Below are 21,662 nucleotides of genomic sequence, written 5' to 3' on the forward strand. Positions count from 1 at the left end.
GCTTTTTAGTTTTGCCATAGCCTTGATATTTGGCCTACAGCATCCAGGAGAGATGATAATAATTTGACTTCTGAAATGCTCCCACATCAAAGCAATCAGTGCACTGTACCAAATGCAAAATGCAATTAAACTAATGTGTCACACAAGGGAGAATAAAGCTGAGTCTCAGATTTTAGTTCAATTTTTTAAATGAGTGGGTGTGAAAATAACCACATTAATCATCTACCGAAGTTTTCATATGGAAGTGATGCCACCAGCGCAGTCACAGGAGTTGCACCAGCAAACAGTGTGATGAAGAGAGGATTTTCAGGCCCAGGTTAGAACGTTGTTAACAATTGCAAACACATCTGAGTTGGAGATTTACATCAGATGAACCGAGGTAGGTGAACGGGCTGCAAAATACAGGACAAAGGGACCTTGGGAGCATCCAAATGATGACTCCTAGTGTCTTACTTAGACTACTCTTAGGTGGAGAAACTGAGGCACAGATAAAGCTATGGCTGACACCTGCTGACAGAGCTGGGAGGAGTGGCTGGACTTGCAGTCAAAATCTACCAGTGAAAGTCTTTATTACTATTCCCCATTATCTGGTCTAATTTGGGCGCTTCTGTACACAGAGATGTTGCAGGGTGTGCCCCCACCCCCAGCAGCACTGGCAATGCTTTCTTGTTATCATTAATTCAATGGACCCATGCAGAATATGCCACACTCCAGTCTACCTGGAGAGCAGCCCCGCAGTGCAGCCAAGCTTGGTGTGCTTCATTCCTCAGTAAAACGCCTCTTTGCATTACCTGGTTATCTCTTAATAACAGAAAGTAGTTTGGATCTGTGCAGCGGAATAAGTACCACACGTAGTGTCTTGTAAACACAAAATTGCATGGGCATGGGGATTTTTTCTGCTGTTGGTGTTCCGGCAATGGGATCTCAATTACAAACACGAGGGGGCTGTGAGCAGAACAGGTTTATCCTGCAGTGGGGCTGTCCCTGAAATGTGGCACACAGAGCATCACCTTACACAGCCTCACCCCCTGCTCACTGCAGGGATGGGGTCTTGCACGTAGCAGTGGAGTGAATAAAAGTGGAGAGAGGGAGGGAGGGTGCCAGAATGATAGCCTGTCATGCTGGGATTCCCTTCTACTTCCAGCTAGAAGCACGCCTGCATGACAGCAATAGCAATAATAATAAATAATTTTTAAAAACATCCATGTAATGCAGAACTCTGCTGGAGAGCTGTAACGTAAGGCAAGAGGCTGGATTTGATTAACGTGATGAAATTACACAAGCTTCTCCTCTCTCCCTCTGTGCCTGCCAAGCAGCATCTCGCTCTCTCCCCATCCCTCTGCTCCCTCTCTGCAGCGGGGCTGGGGTGGGCAGCACAGTGAGGTGGGGTAGGCAGCCCCCTGCTTCCCTCTCTGCTCTGGGCTCCCTGGATCCCGGGATCCCCTCCGGGCTGCATCATTGACATGCAGTGCCCAGCAGGGCTGCATCACTGCTAGAGGAGATGCTGGCACGGAGCCTCCCGCTGCACCGCGCAGCTAACAGGATCGGCTGCAACTCAGGGTGCCCAAGGTAAGAGCAGAGTGTTCCCTCTCAATGCTCGGGGGGGGAAAGGAGTGAGAAGACGCTGCCAGAAAGCCAACAGCTCCTGGGGGCTTGGTGCTGAGTGCCGGGGAGGCAGCCCAAGGGGCAGGGAAAAGCTCTCTCTAAAGATAATACAAAAGGTGCTGCTGAAAATGAGGTTGCTCGAGGAGGCGGTTGGTGTCTGAGCTGCAGTGAATCCATGGGAATCGTTGGGGGGCACCGTTAGTGCAGCGAGACTGGGGGGGGAGCAGCAATTCCAACTTGCCCCGTCACGCTGCCCAGCTCCCTGTGCTCACAACGAGCTGCTGCCTTTTATCTTCTTAACTTGGGCTGAGGCGATTCTTAAAGAGCTGCTCACAGTGCATGTCCAGGTTGGGGTGAGCTGCCGTGTCCGTCTGTGTGCCAGTGTGAATGTTGCACCCTGGGCTGGGTGCAGGTGTGCAGCACCTTGCACACACTGACCCCACGCACACTGCTGCCCACCCAGCTGCCAGCACACCTATGGGTCGCCCTCCCGTTTTCATCCTTCCCATACTTCTGGGAGATCTTAAACACAGCTAAACTGAAACCTGCAGTTTGTCAGCTCTGTTAGGAAGGATGAAATGAAGGTACGGAGAGAATGAAGCATGGAGAGCTGACAGGGCTTGTACTCCAAGCAGGGCTGTCGTGGGATGTCTCCAGTGAGAAGTTCCTGTGCATGTGTGCATGCACCTGTCCTTTCCCTATGGCACATCCAGAGCTATAGGGACTGTTGTTTTTTTTTTCTCTGATAGAACAACTGTTGTTTAAGGGAAAATTTACTTGTGTATGCTGCAGTAGTATAACCAAACCCACTGAAGTCCCATTAAAAATCATGGATAGGAACTGGATTCATAAGTAGTGTAGTTGTCATAGATCACCTTCTCTCAGGGAAAAAAGAAAAAAGAATAAGAGTAACAACCCAATGATTGTAATGTATAGGTCGGGAGGATTGCAGTGCTCAGGGAAACCTGTGCTGTGTTGAGATCAGGCACTTTTAAGCACAGCACCAGAGCTTAAAGGGCTTTCCTGCCGTGGGCAGAAATTACAGTGAGTGCTGCACATCCTGAAAACTGCTGCCTCATGTCTGCTCTGGTTCACCAGCATTATCCTTTGGGAGAAGAGAGAGGAAAAGGGTTAATGCTTTGCCTTATGTAGCCAGATGCTGAATGCACAGTAAAACCTCCGTGTCCTCTTAGGGTGCAGTGCTGAGCCAGGGGTCTGTCCCTGCAACAGAAAGAGGGGGGGCATGCATGAGGTCCTGCTGGGCTCCCAGTGCCTCCTCTCTGCAGGGCCCTGCTGGAGAGCCATGCCCACTTGTATCAAATGGAGCCACCTTTGGTTTTCCTGATGTGATTTTGCAAAAGCGTAATGGGAGCACTGGGGAAACCATACAAGGGCATCAAAGCCAAGCAGAAAACACCCACCAATAGACAGCCTCCCTGGTCATCTTACCCCTTGGAGCATCAGTGTGATTTGCACCCACTTATATGCTGGGACATCAGTCAATGAAAATGTCTGTTACCCGATTGCTGTTTCTTGAGGGAGCTGAGTTGGAGGTGCAAGCCCAGATTTCATGTATCCCTCTAACAGGCACAGCTGGGTGCTATCTGAGAGGCAGCCAGGCAGCCTTGCCCATGCAGATATGACCTCTGTAACTCTGGCTGCATGTCTGCAGGTAGGGTATGGGCATCAGCTTTTAGAAGTGCTTTCCAAGTGGATGTGAGAAATCTCATGGTGAGCCTAAAAGCACGTGCCATGGTATTTGGTACAGGGGGTACACGAGTTTAATTTCAAAACTGGGATTGAGCCAGTCTGTCCCTGTAGGGAAAAATACAGGATGGTGAAGAAGTGGTTCTATCTTGCTCTTGAAGCAGGCTGCCCAGGGATTTGGAGTCACAGTCCCTGGTGGTGTCCAAGAAACATGGAGATGTGGCACTGAGGAACATGATTAGTGGGCATTGTGAGGATGGGTGAGTGTTGGACTGGGTGATCTTTTCCAACCTTAATTATTCTGTGATTCTATGATAACAACTTCTGAGTTGGGGGCGTTGTCTTTGGTGCAAGAAAATGCACCAAAGGGGGAAATGCAAATGACAGAGAACCCCTGTGTTGATCAGCTCTGGAGACTGTGGTGATGCAGATCTGGGTTTAGAGAAGCCCACCCTTGGTGCAGTGTAGGTCAGGCTCCATCCTCACGCACACTTGGTGCCAGCCCCAGCTTCTCCTTCTCCCACTCCTGGCCTGGTGACCAAATCCTGGGGTGAGGAATGGTCTTGCTTTGGAAGCTGGAGCCAACCTCCAAGGTCTTCTTTCTGCATTGTCAGCCTGGCAAATTCATTTTTCAGACCATGAGTTGAAACTTATGAAATTGTTCTTGTCTGAGAAGATTATGGAATTACTCCCATGCTAATCAATGCATTAATGTTACGGCGACTAAAAGTCCCATTAGGGCTTTGACAGCCAAATAAAGACACTGGAGGATAACACAGCCTGCAGTGGCTGTGCCAGACCTCACTTCACGTCTGCAGCAGGTGGGAGGAGGAGAATGGCTGAAGCTCCCCACTATGTTCCTGCTTCTGTGTGGGCAGTAGGGAAGGCACCACAATATCCAGTGCTTTTCCTTCTCTGCAGTTCTCCAGCAAATATCCATCTGTGGGGCAGCTCTGCTGGTTGCAGCATCCTGCTGTGGGATTATCTAAGATTAGCACTACCCTTCTTTCCTCTTGAGGCATTGATGCCATGCTGTGTAGTTTTGGACCATGACACATGTCCCCACATACATGGCAAAACAACATAGCCAGGACCCCAACAACTGACCCCTGGGGTGAGATGGGACAGAGCACAGGAGCTGCAAGGCAAAGGGAAGGCTGCTCTATATTTGGGTGTGGGATCTGCACAGAAGGGCTAATCCTCTTTCCTCGAATTATCCATCCTGAGGATTAAACTGTGTTAAACCCACTGGGCCTCCCCCGCTGGAAGGGGACAGGGCTGGGGGTGCGGGCAGGTTGCTGATGACTCACGGCTGCTGGCAGCCCTGCTGAGCTCTCCTGGAGGTCACCAGAGGCCCAGACGCAGAGTGACACACGAGTGACGTGTGGCGAGAAAGGGAACATGGTGGTGTCCCGATTAGGAAAGAACACGGAGCTTTATAAATAATTGCAGAGATGAGGGAGTGTGGCAGAAGGTAGGAGGAAGGACAGGAGATCCAAAGCTGCACTTTCCCAAAGTGGAAGAGCCTCACCAGACTTTTCCAAGCTCTGTCTTTGTTAATCAGAAAAATGAATGCTTTTTGGATTGCAGCCAATGCATCTGAGATGCTTCCAACCTACCTTCTCTGGCTGGCTCTGGAAATGTGGTTCTGGGGACAAGTTCAGGTTCATCTGTTCGGAGTGCGAATGAATCACTGTCAGTACCCCATTAAAATGATGAAGGGAGGCAAATAACACAGCTCAGGGACAGCGTGTAGGAGGAATAGTGTGCGAGGAGGGCAGCAGTCAGAATGGCACCAAAACCAAAACGGGGATCTGCTGCTGTTTCTCCTGGTCTGGCAGGCTGAGGTGGGTGGTACAAGTGATGATCTAAGTCTGGACTTGTCATGGGGCCATTGCTTTTCATCAGTCTCTGGAAGCTGGAATCCATCTCAGCACTGGTATGGTCTACCTTCCTTTCTTGCATTTAAATCAGTTTACTCCATTTCCCGTGGTCCATCCTACATGACCCAAATCAGGGATTGGATCCAATTGTATTTTCCTCTTCACAGAACTGAGATAAATGGGAAGCCTCACCTTGATGTTCAGCATTCCCAGCATCTAGAGGCTGTCATTTAAATAACTTCAGAGTAGCTTCATTTGAACAGGGTATAATGACTGTGCTCCCACCTCCCATTTCGGAAGGGAAATACCTTTGACTGCGAGTGAGGTAAGAACTAGAAATCACCAGGAAAAGCCTGGTTAGAAGAGAGAGAGAGAGCAAAAAGGGGGAAGACCATGGGAAACCTCTGCCTTTAACGTGAGCTAGTGCCTTTCCTCCCTGCGTCAAGCATCCTCAATTTCCTGTTTAACTTAAAGTCAACACATCTGTCACGTTAGCATCTCCCGCTGCCTGGTTCCCCTGAGCCACCCCCTCCCATCTGCTCTGCCTCCAGCCTCCCCCTGCTCCTATTGCTTTGTGCCTGGGGTGTGCGTGCATGCGCCTGTGTTTGCTGTTGCCTGATGGACTTTTCCACTGCTTGTGCTCCGGTACCTGGATGCGGGCGCAGTGGGATGATCGGCTTGGCTTGCAGAGCATTTACTTCTAATCTCCGGCAGAAAGGGGAGACCCTTTCAGGAGCAGCTCTGCGGGCAGGAAAGAGGGGAAATGGCTGGTGAATGGCTGCAGTGAGATATTTCACAGTTCTGGTAAGAGATGCTTTTCTCTTTGGTCGCTTTCTGGACAATCAGTCGGGATTTAAAAGTAGTAAGATTCAATGGGTAAAAAAAAACAAAGGGAGGGGAGCTGAAAAAACAACAGAAAAGAAAAAAAAATCAACAGTGAATGCAGTTGTGTTTGTACTGAAGCTTTTCCAGGGGTCAGTGCCCATCAAAGCAATTTAATGACTGTTAGAGAGAGGCTGGGAGCCGAGCAGATCAGACAATGCATGTGCCCAGGCAGTTGGAGCAGCTTTAACTCACATACCGTTTCATTGCCTGCTTGGAATCTTCATTTCCGTGCTATTTCCAGCTTGGTCGGGGGCACACTGTGAGCTGATGGGCTGACACCAGTGGTGCTCTCTATGGGGTAATAATCCTGGATGAGCCGCTACCCAAATGCTGCTTTTCTGTCCTTTGCAGGAGTTTTGGAAGGTCATTCATGAATTCTTGCCCCTAAATTGATGCATAAAGCCTGTCAGATTTTCTAGCTGATAAACTTTCTCCATTGCAAAGTCTGTGTTTTTCCTTGAAACCAGCCCCTTAGGCATTGAGAATAGCTGATATGCTGGGGCACAGATAACGATGCTTGGAAGGAAGGGTCTGGCTGGACTATGCTTCTATCTGATATCCTGAAGGAGAGGTTTGTGAGTCAGTTTAACTCTCATGAATTCCGCAATGGGCTTTCTGCACCTAATAGCAGAGCTCGGACACTGGGGATGAATTTAGGGACCTTGCCTAAAGAGGATCAGGAAATAAAAAACCTAAGAGCAGCCTTAGCTACCTGATGATATCGAATCCACAGAGCTCTGTACATAATGTTCCTCTGCTGAGAAGAAAAGGAAAAAAAGAAGAAAAAAAAAAAAGGAAAATTAATAGAGTGACAAAGCTTTGGCTATTTTGCTGACGGTACACAGCTGTGACCTTCTGGAGAGACCTGTGTTCCACCCAAATGCTGGTGCTTTGACCCAGCAATTCCTAAGGTTATTTAGTGAGAGGAGGCTTTTGAAATCCTTTGGCTTCAAGATAGCAATGCACAATCTTTCTTGATTTATTTACAAATTTAAAGGAAAATCAACACTCCTGGAGAAAATTGCGGGGGTGATTTGTTTATAAACATGTTCCTCTCCTGAAGTGTTCATACAGAAACCTCCACCTGCAATAAACTCACACGTGTTGTGCTCCCTGATGGCAGGTCCTGTGACACCTGGGGTGAGGACTGTGCTTCTTGTCCTCACTCAAGAGCAGCCTTGGAGTTTCATTATACCTACAGCTATTCCTCTTCTAAGCATCAAGTTTTGGCTTTGATTTTTGTTTCTCGTGGGCTTCAGGGCAACAAGCTTCTGTGCAAGATCTGTGTCTTGTGAACAGGGGGTGCAGTGCATACAGGAACAAGGAGTGAGCTTTAGATGACTGAATCCCCACCTTATGTAAGGAGAGAGTGCAGGAGCTGCCAAATGTGTTGTCTTTGGAGAGCCTGATGATTGCATATGAAGGGAAATCTTGAATAAGGCAGGTTTTGTTTCCCCTGACTGAGGATCACAGAATATTTTTGCTATCTGTTGTGTGTCTGTGCACCTGACATTTCTCCCACGTTCAGCTTGAGCCGTTGGCCAGCGATGACTGTGCTTTCCTGATCTCTGCTGCAGTGCTGCCTGGCAGGGTTAATTTCCCCTGCATGATTAATGTCTCTGTAACAATTATAAGGAGAAAATCCTCATACTCATCTGTGGTAATGTTGGTACATCTGCCAAGATGAGATTCCAGGGCCAAACTAATATTGCAGTATGCTAGATGTATAGATTTCTTTAACATCTCCAAGATATTTCCTGAGGGATGCTGATCTGATGTTGGGGAAGAGAAGGACAGACACTAAAGTCTTTGGCTGGGGACTTCTGCTTGAATTTTAGTCTTTTCTCATGGACTTCTGGGCTATAGAGGCTAGATTTCTCTAGTGAAAAATCTACCTTGTAAGGGCAGGGAGTCGTATAAGATCCTAAATGAAGAATACCCTCTATCATTCTTGTGAAGACACCTAACATCAAAGTAATTATCTCTTCTGGACAAGGTAATCAAGGAGATGGAAGATGAAACCTTTCTTTGCCAGGGAAAATTCCACATTACTTAACTGAAATTGGAATCCAGTCACCTCGTGCTTGTCTGTCCAGATTCCTCTTACCACATCTGCTAAGTTATTGCCAGTTATTTGTATTTTAAATGAGGGCTTCCTCCCTCACAACCCATCTGCTCAGCATGTTTGTTCTCCCTGTGCAGTCACGACTTTGTGATCACGTTTATGCCAGTAGATGCATGCTGGTGTTTGGTGGTAGAAGAAAGCTGGGCAGCAAGGTGGCCTAGTGGATTCCTTTGTCTGGAATGAATTAGAAGGAAAGACTGGGTAAAAAGAGGGTGTAGAACCCTTACAGAAGAGACCTGAGCCTGGGTATAGGAGCCTGGAAGTTCAGGCAACTTGAATGACAAATAGCTTTTTTTCCTAGAACTGTCCTGGTAGATGCTTATGATCAGATTTAAAGACTCCCCCACGGCTAAGGTGACACAGGTCTCCTGTGCTTGTTCTGGAATGCCTTAATCCCAGAGAGAAAGAAGAAGTCAAGGCTTTTCTTCTTTGGAGGTAGATGAAATGTGAAAGTGCTTTAGAGTATTTGGATTTGCCTCAGTGAAGCATAGGGGTTACTGGCTTTCCGAGTTGTTTTCTGCTCTTCTTGGTGTTATAGACCTGGGGATATGGCTGTAGATATGGAGAGATAGGATAGATCTACAAAGCTGTGAGAGACATGGAGGCACTGAGTAGAGCTGCATACTCTCTCCTCTCATCCAAGACCCAGAGGACATCAGATCAAGCCAACAGAAGCCAGATGCAGGTCCAAGATGCCCTTACCTGCCCGCTCAAAGGTGAAGCAATCTTGTCCCATAACCTAAAACACCATCTCCAAATAACAAGAACTCCTGTGGCCGACATGGCTTACAGACCAGAACTGCCCCATGTCCGCTGCTTAAATCCATCCATCTGAGAAATGCCTTCCTCTGTTTCTTGCTTTGAGGATGTGGATGTCCTGCAGAAGAGAGAGACCTGGAGAGCAGGGCTGATGCTGGATGAGCTCCTGCAGGAGATGCTGCAGGGCTGTGTGACAGCTGGTTCTGTGATTCAGTGTTTCAGTTAGACTCGATGTTTTGCTGTGATTCACAGCAGCTCTTGTGAGAGGTGTGTTTGGAGGAAGCTGAAGTTCATCCACTCTCAGCTGGGTGACGTATGTGTTTATTCAGGCTCTGGTTCCCTCCGTGATGCCATCATAGCTGCTGCCTCCTTGGCTTCATGTCCTCCTGAGCTGACAGTGAGCAAGAAGAGTAGATGTCCTCAGGACAAGGCAGTCCCAGCGTTACCACTCAGCACCCCTGCAACATGGAGAGTTTCCCAGTCATAGCATGAAGACAATCCCTATGGATCTGTAAACAGCAAGAGGGTGAGCAGAATCACTGCAGGAAATTTTGACCCTGGGAAAAATACAATGGGAGCCACAACCTCCAGGCAGCGGGGAAGAGCCTGCCTCCTACATGGGATGTATTTCTTGTCCCTTATGGCAGCTGGTCATGCTGCTGCAGATTTGCCAGCTTTAACTGCTCTAATTATTGCAGCTTACAGGTTCTCGATCTCCTTAGGCATGCGTGATGCTCCTGGTTTTGTGGCAGGCAGAGGAAACACCCATAGGGCTGGTGACAGAGGCTTCACCGAGGATCTCCATTTATGAAACAGTCTGACAAAGCAGTGACAGGCCTTGAACAATGCTGGTGGCATCTCCTTCTGGTAGCTACCCTCTTCCTCTGAGGCACATTGCCAGGTGGATTAGTACACCCAGAATATTAATCTAGAGACAGATTTAATTGGATGTCTCCATGATGATGACTGAGAGATTGGTGAGGTTTATGAGCAAAGAATGGAGGTTCACAAAAAAACCTTCTCCTGGTGTGCTTTAGTTAGGAGCACTTGTGGATGAGGTGTTAAATGATTTATAGCAGACCCAGATTGAGAAATCCCAGTGGTTTCTTCTCCTGAAACGTCTGCTGTTGGCTGCTAGCCAAGGTTTTTGACATTTGGGAGGAGGTGAGGAGCCTTTCCATGTGTGATAGCCCCAAATTGATAACTTTGGTGGAGGCACGGAAGAGCATGGAGCCTACCTCCAGTGCACGCGTGACAGATCCCACCATAACCAGCGCCATCCATGAGCCCTTCTGGTGACTGTGGCAGTGCTCTGAGGTCATGCCATCCTCCGCAAAGTGAAGGTATGTTCTTAGATCTGGTGAATTAAAGCAGATAACTTGTATTTAATCTCGCATTTATTATTTATCATTAATTACATCCGCTGTGGGCACTTTCTTCTTTTTCTCTTAGATAAGGATAGATAGGGTTGGCTATTAGGATCTCTTATTACGCTAGCAGGAGATGATCTTTTCTGTAAGGAGCTCAAACACCACCAATCATCAGAGATGATTTTGTGCTGCAGTGCCAGCAGGTGCCAGGCAGCACGGGCATCCCCAGCCCTGCACTGAGACATCAGGGACTTGTGGGGCAGTCTGGGAGACTGCAAGGGGCACAGCAGCTTGGGGAGGGTGCAGAACCCTGGTGGTCTCATAGGAAATACTCACAGATGAGGAAAATCCTGCATTTTCCTCTTTGCCTGCTGCAAGTTCTGCAAAGTCTTGTCCACAGACAAGATTTACACAGAGAGAAGTGGGCGAGAGCTCAAGCCCTGCTGACTCATGAGTCCAGGCTGCTGAGCATAGCAATTTCCAATCCATCAGCAGGAAATAAAGCAAGATTTACACCTGGAAGGCAGCGGAGAAGCTGAAAGATAGGAACGAAATAGAAGGTGCCCCAAAGAGATGCTGTGGTAGGGGCTCATGTTTGGCTTTCTTGCAAAGGAGGAGGGAGGCAGCCAGGGCTGGTACCCGCTGTTTCAGGCCATGCTGCTGATTAAATATTGAAAGGGTTTTCTTGTTGTTGCTTGAAAGCTTCTGTCTGGATGGAAATGAAGTTAACATGAGGACAAGTTAGTGCTGGCGCAATTAGTCTGTGCTTAAGTAGGGCTGACCGTATGCAGGCCAAAAATAGCTTTGTGGTTTTTAGCATGAAGGTGTTGTTAAAACGTGGCTTTGGGTTACCCTCTTTGTACTCCGAGCTGTGGGATAGCTCAGGGGAGAGGGGATGCCATGGGCATTTTCCAGCTCTCAGCTGTGCATGGCCAGGAGCCTCCTGGGCTCTGAGGTTTGGTTCCTTGTTTTCTGCACCTGTAAATTAAGTCAAGTCTGCCGCAACTCAACTAAATACTACTACAATTTGGCTGTAAAATCCTACGGTAAGGAGCTCAGTAAAAATGCCTGTGAGAAGTCATATAAGTTAAGCCTTGCTTTCTTGCAGCCTAAGTGACACTGGACAGTATTTGTTTTAAGGTTTGCAAAATCCAGCAAGGAACATGTTAGCTGATTTTTAAAGTGGTAAGGGAAAAAAGATAGACCACCTTTATCTTTCCTGCTCAGATTAAGGTGGTATGTCTGCAGCAGAATTTGCTGTTCACGGCACATTTCCATTATTCTTTAGAACTAATTGAAAGTAATTCTGAAACCTGATTTCAAAAATTGCATTAAACACTTCAGCTTGTGCTGGCCCTAAGTGGTTTTTAATGGCGTTATGTGATCATCGGTAATTGTACTTGATTGGAAGAATATATAACAGGGCTGATGGATGAATTCTCAGCAGTTACATCTGGATTCATGCACAGCCCTGAGATTCTGATCCATAACATATCTGAAGCCAAATTAAAAATCCAGATTGGTGTTATTAGAATGGGATGTGTATTCATGGAGAAAGTTACTTAATACAGTTTTGGCATCTTTTCTGTTCTTTCTGTGTGTGTAGTGTAGATGTTCAGATTCAATTCTTTTTTCCTAATTGTAATAAAAAAAATTGTGTCCATGCTCAGAAATATTCCAGCTGGAAGACTTCCAAAACAGAATATTTCCTATGACATTTAAAAATCAAAATCCTGAAACTGATTTTGATTCCTACAAAACCGAGATAAACCATTCAATTAAAAACCATCCAGATTTTCCATTTCCAAACTGTGTGCGGTCAAATGCTGGAGCTGATAGGAATTTCTCCATTCCTAAGGAATTTATTTAATTAACTGTTAATTTTCTTTTCTCATACCTGCTATGAAACAATGCCATGATTTTGACAGGCTGACAGCACTTGAGACCACACAGCTCAGTAGAAGAGTGTGTGACACACAGGAAAGAAAACACCGCCTCCTACATCTGTACAACACAGGTTTTCCCTCAAGTGGGAAGTAATATAAGCTCCATCAACCCCAAAAAGCCACAGGAAAGCTGCCCAGGTAACAGTTCAGCTCTTGACAGGTGTTTCATGGGAGCCTTGATCCCCCTGTGTGTCTGCCTTGCTTGGGATCCGAGTAGTTCCCCTTTTGATGCTCTCCCCAATTCCAGCAGCTCAGCAGCACAGAATGAGGGGCTTCTCACCTTGCCAGCTGGTGGGTGCAGAGCAGAATAGAGCTGCTTCCGTGCTTGCCTCTGGCTGCTGAGTTAATTAGTGGCCCAATCTAGGATACTGGGAAAAAGACATTACTAATTTGAGCATGAATACTGCTTGGAGCTGGGGAGGCTCAGGATGATTTTTGCCTCCATCATTAACAAACATCAGTTTCAAGATCTATTTCAAAATGAGCATTTGAGGAGGAGGTGCCACATCTGCTTCCATTGTGAGACTCATTAAGGAGGGGAACCTTGCTTGCTCCAAGCAAGAGAGATCAGAGTAAGGCTCCTGAGGGGTGCCTGGAAATAAGCAATATCACTGCAGAAGTAGAGTCTCTCTCTGATCACCCACAAGTGGTGAAGGCACATAAAGGCAGAGATCTCTCAGGATCTCACATGCAAAGGACCCACAAAGCCTTCAGTACTCTCTCAGGAGAGACCACTCAGGCGTGCACCAATTTGGAACATCCCAATGAATGTGCATGTCCCTGCAGCTGGAAAAGAGCTGTACACAAATGTTCAGAGCAATAGTGACCATTTAGCCAAGCCACAGATCTGGCTTGTCTCCATGCCAGATCTGTGCATCAGCACCACTTTCTCCCTGCCTGTTCCAGGAAAACAGGTGTTTTCTTTGGTGGTGTTCTGAAGGCTGTAAAGAGGTTGGATCGGGGTATCACTGTCTGCTTTCATCACATGCTCTTTCTGAAGGATGTTGGATATAACAGTCTGCTGAGCAGATGAGGGGAGAAAGGGGGAGTGAAAAGGGGTAGAAGGGGTAAAACAGAGTTGCTTCTTCAGTTACAGAGCATGAAGGAAGGCTTTTCTTTCTTTTTTCTCCAGCAGTTGCTGAGTCAAACGTACATATCAAAGTATACTGAACAAGCCTTTTCTGCATCCTTTTATGCAAAACGTTTCTTGCTCAAAGATAGAGCCAATTATCGTGCATGCATTTACCCAGTTCCAGGAGCCTGCCTGGCGTGTATCTATATTTCATGAGCCTCAGCTCTCCCCGAGGCTTGCCGCACTCTGTTCTGCCTGCAGTGAAGGGCTCCTGTGCTGCAAAAGCAACAATGACTCAAGCAAAACGCACAAACAGATGAAACTCCCTGGATTTACCTCCCCCGGCAGCCTGGCCTTATCCCTTTTAATGCTGGGTGGCATTTGGATGCTCTTTCAGAGCCTGCCAGACTGACCTGCCATTGGGCTGATGAAGAAAGCAAGCTGCTCCTCACATCCTGCACATCCTGCCCTTCAGCCCCACAGATATTGCAGTCAGGAAGCTTTGTCTGACCTCCAGCCTCAGGTTGAATTTCAGGCTCTCACATCTGCTATAAATGTCCCAAAACATGGCCAAGTTGATTTCTCATTTGGTGCAACTGAGGACAGATCAGCAGGAACTCAGCACTCCATCTTGGTCCCCTGGTTTGCTGCACTCGAGATGTTGCTGTGGGGTTTTTTGACTCATGGATTTCTTTGAAATTTTCTTCTTATTCCCAGTTCCTTATTTCCTGGCCAGTTCACACTCTCCTTGTTCCTGAGCTCACATTGGATGGAGCAGCATTTTTTTTTGTTCATTTTCTCTCCCCCTTCTCACTGTGCAGCTGGGTCCAGCTGGGTAGGAAAGACAGATCATCTGTATCATCCAGTGTTGCCAAATGCATTCATGCAAAAGAGAAGCTCCCCATCCTTGGAGAACATGCTCCCTCTCTCCGCTCAAACAATTTTCATCCAAACATTTTATTCACAAAAGAAAAAAAAAAAAAAAAAAGATCAATTCTGGACAAATTGGAAATGTTTGAGAAGCAACCGTTCCCTTTTGTCCATTTTCCATTGAAAAAGACTGAACCAACTGCAGTATGCTGAACCTCTGGGGAGAATCTGATAAATTTTGAAGAAAATATTGACCGATATGAAGGAAAAGGGTTTATTTTCTTTCTTCCCCCAGAGAAAATTGGACAATCTTCTAGTCCTTTCTCCTGTATGAATGAACAAAACAGACAATCAAGGTGGACAAAATCATTCAGGCTCATTTTGTGATGGCCAAGCTTATTCCACTGGTTTCCAGCAGACTCTTTGTTTGCTGGGCATCCTTAGAATCACATGGAAGAAAGAAGTGTCTGCAGAGCTGTATTCTTAGAAGGGATGCAGAAAATAAAGATAAGGCTGTATTTCTTTCAGTACGGTGTGGGCTTTCCTATGGTGCTCCCCCCTTTTTTTTTTCTCAATTTTACTTTAAGATTGAAATATCCTGAACCCAATTGTGCCTATGTGATTTCTGTCTCTTGCCTTTACTGTAGAAAGAACAAATTATGCATCAGGGGTACATCTTCAGTTGCTGATAATGCAGTGAGCTATTCTTCCAGTTGAGATCAAGCCAAAGGAATAATCACATTTATCTATGTGATGTGTGTCTCTGAGATCTGCCATTCCCATTTCTATGCGATCCAAACCCTGGTGATTTTATGACTGCTAATAAGCTCCATAATTAGGAATCTAATTAAATATCCTCTGATCTTCCCCTTCTCCATGTTGATCAGCTCAGGGGCTGCTTTGGATTCTCCATCCCCCACTTCATACAGCCTTGTGCTGGAAGTAAAGCATGGATGTTTTTCTCATCCTTTGAAGTCTATCAGATAGTGCTCGTCAGCATCTCAGAGCTCAGGGACAAATAGACCAACAGCATGAGCCGATGGGGCTGGAAAGTTCCTACAAATTATATCAAGTGCATTAAGAAAAAATCAGACAGAATGTCTGAGTGAGAAAGGAGCCAGGAAGGGCAGGAAAGCCTTGGCACCTTCCAGCAGAGAGAGTCAGCAGCACCCCAACCATCTGTAGCAGAGCAGCTGGCGATTTGTCAGGTTGGTGTCAAAACTGCTCTGAGAAGGGACTGATCTGTGGGTGCTGTGCAGAAGGATCAGCAGTTTTGCCTTCACTTGGCAGCCAGGATTACTCTACCAGAAGAAATCAACTCTGTCCATGAGCCAAGGGAGCGCTCTGCATGATGCCAGGCTGCAGGAAAACCCCTTGCTGCAGCGACCTGCAGGCAATGCTTCCCTCCTGCCGTGCAGCTCTCAATGCTGCCCAAGACCTGCAGCCATCTTGCCTCTAACCGAGCCTGAGCTCCGACAAATGGCAGCCCAGGCATGCATTTTTCAAACTGTTTTCATACCCTTTCCATATTTTACAGAAGAATCATATGGAATACAGAAGTAGCCTGAATTCAACTCTCCTGGCATAAATTGCGCTGACGGCAGTTTGACTTTAACTCCCATCTGCACTGTCGCGTCCCTACCCACAAGCATGAGTCACACTGAGCAATAAATAATAGCTAAATCCTTCCCCTGCCTCAACAGGTGGTTGTGAGGATTTTCTCTCTTGTGTACAGATAGCTATGTGACGATCTATTCTAATGATATATCGAACCTATTAATTTTTGGAGATGAAGATTTTTCATCGTTAATGTCCATCCTAATAATAGGAATTTATTAGGCTATTTGGGAGGCAAACATACAGCCTTCTTACTACTATGAAGTGCTATGCCTAACTGCGTATATTCTGCCCTTTTACTGCCTCAAGGTAACATCAGTTTCCAAGGCTGGCTATTCCCGAGAGCAGTACATTTCCTCTCCCTTCCTTTTTGTCCTTCACCCTGCCTCGTCCTACCTCCCTTGCTATATCTCATACCTCTCGGCAGCTGCTGGAGACTCTTTTGAGTTGAAAGCCTCCATATGGGTATAAAACACAAGTATAATTGCAGTGTTGCTATATATGAGGCCTTGTATTGCTGTTAAATCAGTGCCAATATATTCCAGACCCTATGACAACTTGAGTTTGCACAGCTAGTGAGTGAAAATAAGATCTATCTATTTTTGTGATTTGCTGTGAGATGCCTGCTTCAAAACCATGTTCTTCAAAAATCTGGGCATCTGAGGTACTCAACGTGTAGTCTGCAGCCAAGACAAGCTTTGCAAGTTGCTTTCTTAAAGGAGGCATCATTCATGGAGTGCACATAGCAAATACAATAACCACATCATGCTATCTGTTGAATGATCCTGGATGCTACAAATTTCAGGTCTCTTTAGTAGTATTTCATAGCGAAAAATGGTCAGAGCAATCAAAATGCTATGAAAATAGATGGAGCAAAGCCAATTACTCCTGTACTTTCTCTGCTAAATAACCTTGAAAAGAGTCTCAGAGTGAACATCTCTTTAAACCTGCTGCTACTTGTGCTTCTGTTTCTCCACAGGTAAGGTGCGTAATGAGCAGCATATCTGCAATTTTTAAAGCTCTTGTAGCCCCAGAACAATTGCATTGGAGGGCTTGTGCAAAAAGAGAGAGAGATGCTGGATTTAGTTTGAGAATCACCCCTCTTAATTGATCTAACTCTTAGCTTTGCAATAACTACATTTCCTGAGACTATTTTCTTGTAGCCCCAGAAGGATGGACAAGTAACAACCCTATTAAGGAGCACAGTGGAAGCATAAGGTTGGCTGTGACAGGCTGCAGCACGGGGGATTTCTTGGAATGAGCCTGTGTACTGGCATGGGCAGTGGCTTGGTACACTTCACTGGAGCTGGCAAGCAACTGTCTCTAGAGACTGATGCCTGAGCACCCTGGGCTGCAAAAGAGCTGTTCCAAACAAAAGGAACAGTTCCCTGCAGGGAAAGCTCTCAGCTGGTGAAATTCTCTGCTAGAGACCTTCCTTAACACACTCTTGGAAAACAAGAGAGGAAAACCTTGCAAGTGTTTTTGTTTTAGATGCATTGAATGATTTGTCCTTCTGTCTCTGGTTTGTGGAGTGGTTTGTCAGTCTCAAAGCAATGGGAAGGTGAACCCAGGAAATAGAGCAATACAGTCATTTCCTATGTGAGATAGGGAATGATCATAGAATGGTTTGGGCTGGAAGTGACCTTAAAGACTAATGCAATCTATGCCAATCCTGTGCCATGAGCAGGGACACCTTCCACCAGCTCAGGCTGCACAGGGCCCCATCCAGCCTGGCCTTGAGCACCTCCAGGGATGTGTGGCACCCACAACCTATCTGGGCAGCTGTGCCAGTGCCTCACCACCCTCTGAGTAAAGAATTTCTTTCTAATGTCTAATCTAAATCTACTCTTAGTTTAAAGCTGTTACCCCTTGTCCAATCACTATACTCGCTAATGAAGAGTCTCTCCTCATCTTTCTCATGGGTCCCCTTTAAGTACTGAAAGGGTCTGGGCAAAGAACGATTTTGTGGCACGACTGCCCTGAAGACTATCAAGAGAGTAGAGCTGAAGTGAAGGGGATCTTCAGGTTTTGGCAAGGCAGAAAGGTGAGAAGGAAATGAGCAGGGAGTGCTGGAGGGGCACAAACACAGCAGACCTTTGACACCGCTGTGTTAGCTGGAAGCAGTAGAATGAATGAGATAATAAATAAATCTTAATAAAGATACTTGCTCAAATCGAATTTCTTCTGAAAGAAAGCAGCATTTGGAATTCACTCAGGTTTGCAACTGCTTTCACAACTCTGCCACTGGAGAAAATCTATTCATCACAGCCATGTATTAATGAATGAGTTCATTAAGTGGCTCATTATTTAATAACACAGATTCCAAGTGCGATGAAATAGAAATCCCCTTTGTAGCTAGTCACATCTTTGCCAATGAGCTAAGCAGTTCATAGTTAATCATGCATGCTTGCTGTCTGACACAGGCAGAATTTGCTGAATCGTGGGCAGTTTATAACCAAGGTTACTTCTTACAGTCATCTCTGGAACCTTGTCAGGAACTACAGGTTCAGGAAGGTTAGACCTTGTAAGCTGTTCAAGGGCAAGTACACTTGGAAGCATCAAAATCATTAGAGGGCACCAGGGCACTGTTCTTTCTGCATCAACACTAAATTACCTGTAGTTTTATACTGTCAGGTGCATTGCTGGTGAAGAGATTGGTTTATTAATAAGCAATGAAGTCTAAGAGACACTAGCTCTCTAAGATATTGAAAAAGACAACGACATAACAGAAACTTGGATTCAATGTTTGACACTGATGTAGCTTCCCTACGTGACCTTGGGTTAGCTTCTTGGTTTACATCTATAATGGGACATCTGGAAGCATTGAGCGATACCCAGGTCAGGTCTTGTGCCTCAAAAGAGTTGTGGGGGCATTGGTGCCCACCTTCATCTTGGTCATGGTGTCAAAGATGGATGCAAAAGTTAGGAGATTTCAGCTTGCTGATCTGCAGGGGGCCTGTGGCTGTGGGACATTTCAATGGCCCTATGAAGCTTTGGTATCTTTGCCTCAGGTTATGCTGTAAAAAACAAACCTAAGTACTTTTCCCAGACTTTTGTGGAAGTACAAGCACTGTAAGCTGCTTAGGCACTGCGACAATGGCAGAGAAGGGGCAATAGATAGCTAGGAGAGGTTTAGAGGCCATGAGTATTTCCTCTGCAAAAAGATGTTAATGTCAACAAGATGGCTGAATTCCAGTTCAGGCATATGCATTGCTAAGTTTTCTTTGCGTAAATTACCATCTCCACAAAATTCTGGTGCTTGAGACCGTACCCTCCTCCCACCAGTCCTCCTGCTGTGATTCTCTCCCATCATCCTTGGGTTTGTTCTTTTCCCCTTCACCTCCTCCCTCTGACTAAGGTTTCAGCTGTGATTTCTCCCTCCTTTTGCTCCTTGAAGCAAGTCTGTTCATTATTTATTAGCTGCCTTACTCTTACACCATCTGTCTCAACTCATTATCCATATTCAGCTTGTCAAAATGACCTTTTATGGCCTTTCTCTGGCACCCTAATGTGTAGTCTGGCCCTCCTTATATAGCTTTGTGCTGCTACACCATTACTTTCCAACTCCTACTGTTAGCGTTCCTCTGTCTCACGAACACCCCATTTACTATTCTATGTCCTTAAATTCAGAAAAGCTGTTTATTCTGCTTGACTGATGCTTGTTCCTTGTTTCATCTGCTCCATATTCACTGTGCCAGCTTGCTGCAGCACATACTTTCTTAGATATGACCTTTAAAGCATCTGCACGAAAAGATATCAGGCTTTAAAATATAATCTCCCCTTAACAATCTGGGGGACTCTGTCCCTCCATTTATAATGTAACATGGTGGATTGCACGCTCAGCCCTCGGTCACTCTGTTGTGAAAGTCGCCAACACATAAGGTGATGGGATTTCAGTGCCTGATGCACTGGAAACCAGGAGTTTCCCCCAGAACACTCTGGATGGGACAGTGGGAAGAAGTGTAACGGCAGAACTTTTACCCCATGTGTCCTATCCGTGCTGCAGGGGAACAATCAGCAGGTGCCACCTGCACTGCTGACTGCCAGCTCTGTGAACTGGGCGATTTCAAGTCATCGACTCGAATATCTTGCTCTTCTTTAACTCTCAGCTACTCATACAAAACACGTTGCAGATTGTGTAGTTTATTAAGCTGGGAGGTTTTGAACCTGTGCTACAGACCTATCAAACAAATTCTCAATAAAGACATCTTAGGAGAGAATGCTTTTTATTCTGAGTTTTCACTTAGTGCTGTGTTCTCGTGGGAGGCCCCAGCAAAACACAGCTCTTTATCCAGAGCTCAAAGCAAGCTCCGTTTAAGGCACCTGTTACAGACAAATGGGGAAGCTTTGCATTCACACCTCCTGTTGTCCAGCCCTTGTTAGCCTTCTGAATGTATTCACAGGTACAGATGCTTGTTGTAGCAATAAACACAACTTTACACCTGAAAACCCTAGATAACTCTATACTGGCATGCTCACGTACATAAACACTGTGTAGTCCATGGCAAAATAGCTCAGTTTTGCTCCCAACTACCACATCACTGGTTAGAAAACTAAGCTGCCTTGATTTCTTGAAATGAAGCAGAAAACAGCTGCTGACATTCCTGCAGATCAAAGGGGTTTCTGACCTTGGGCTGTGCTCTGGTCCTCTTGAGAATACTTGATGACCACGGTTTCTTTCGGACTTGAATTTTGAGGACAAACATTGCTTCTATTTTTGTGGGGATGGGTGAACTTAGAGGGAATTTTTTTCTTATAGATGTATACAGCCCTCGTTCATCTATCTGCAATTGTATATAAACTTATATTCCAAGGGCTGATCTATATTTCTAAAGAGACCTGACCTTCAGTGAATCAAATCATCCTGAGTTACTGACTAGTGTACAGTAACCGGGGGGCAGATCTTCCAACATCCCACTGGGAACTCCTCTGGGACTCTTTTCTTATCAGCACTTTGGGATTAGGATATTTGAAGGAAAGAGAAGTGGCTGCCTGAAACCTGCAAGTCATGCTGGTTTTGATACGGTCACCTCTGTTAGAGGTCAATGAATGTTTTTCCTGATTGATGTTCCCCATAACCATCTGCATCCAAAAGAGTTTCACAATCATATCCTCCAAAACTTTTCTCCCTGTCTGGTTACTATTCTGGCAGCAAAACACTGTTACAAAAAGTCAAGCAAGAATTAGTAAGGATTATGGCTGAGCTCTAACAGAGATGGGTTTATAATCCTTCGGTATGAAGTGAGAGCTGCTGTGATTACTGAACAATAGGTGTTATTTCTTCCACCATTGGAGCATCAATAACGTGCCTTTCCCTCCCCAGGCCATCTCCCGCCTACTCTGAGCACAGTTTGGACCATTAATCCATATAGTCAATCCCTGACTTTGGATTTGCTTCCTACCTCTCTGCAACCAAGTCTCCTCATTCCTTTTTTTCTAACAGCACTCACATACGTATTCTCTCCAGATCTTGCCACTTTTCCCTCTGCAGGATCCTTGCCAAGAACTCAGCCTTGCCATCTGTCCAGGAAAATGATGATACTGCTAAGCTCTGTTCTGGATGTTGAATCATATAGCTGGAGCAGCAGTGTTAAGGTTAGCCAAAAAATAAAAAATCCCAAACAGAATAACAACAAAACAAACAAACAAAGAACCCCAAAGCTGAATAATCAATGGGCAAAAAGCCTTTTTCTGCCTCACACTGGAGATCAGATACTTTTAGTCATATGCTTATTTTTCCTATATTGTATTTCTCTATTTTCTCTTCTTAACAATACTCCTTAGGGAACACTGTATCCATAAGAATAAACTGAAGGGTTCCTG

At 45.9% G+C, this 21,662-nt stretch overlaps 1 protein-coding gene across 4 annotated transcripts in view; it reads left to right on the forward strand.

Moving 5' to 3' along the window:
* The first annotated feature begins 1,301 nt into the window (after positions 1-1,301).
* The window catches only part of SV2B (synaptic vesicle glycoprotein 2B), a 49,859-nt gene continuing 29,498 nt past the window's right edge, over positions 1,302-21,662 (forward strand). The window contains exons 1-2 of one of the 4 annotated variants that reach the window (XM_046899355.1): positions 1,471-5,610; positions 12,263-12,418. The gene's annotated coding sequence lies outside the window, so the exon portion shown is untranslated. Of the gene's footprint in view, positions 5,611-5,764; positions 6,000-12,262; positions 12,419-21,662 lie in introns of those variants that run through there. The other 3 variants (XM_015292065.4, XM_425081.8, XM_004943861.5) reach the window with 3 other exon arrangements.

This window comes from Gallus gallus, chromosome 10, assembly GCF_016699485.2.
Source record: "Gallus gallus isolate bGalGal1 chromosome 10, bGalGal1.mat.broiler.GRCg7b, whole genome shotgun sequence".
In the NCBI taxonomy this organism is placed as follows: Eukaryota; Metazoa; Chordata; class Aves; order Galliformes; family Phasianidae; genus Gallus; species Gallus gallus.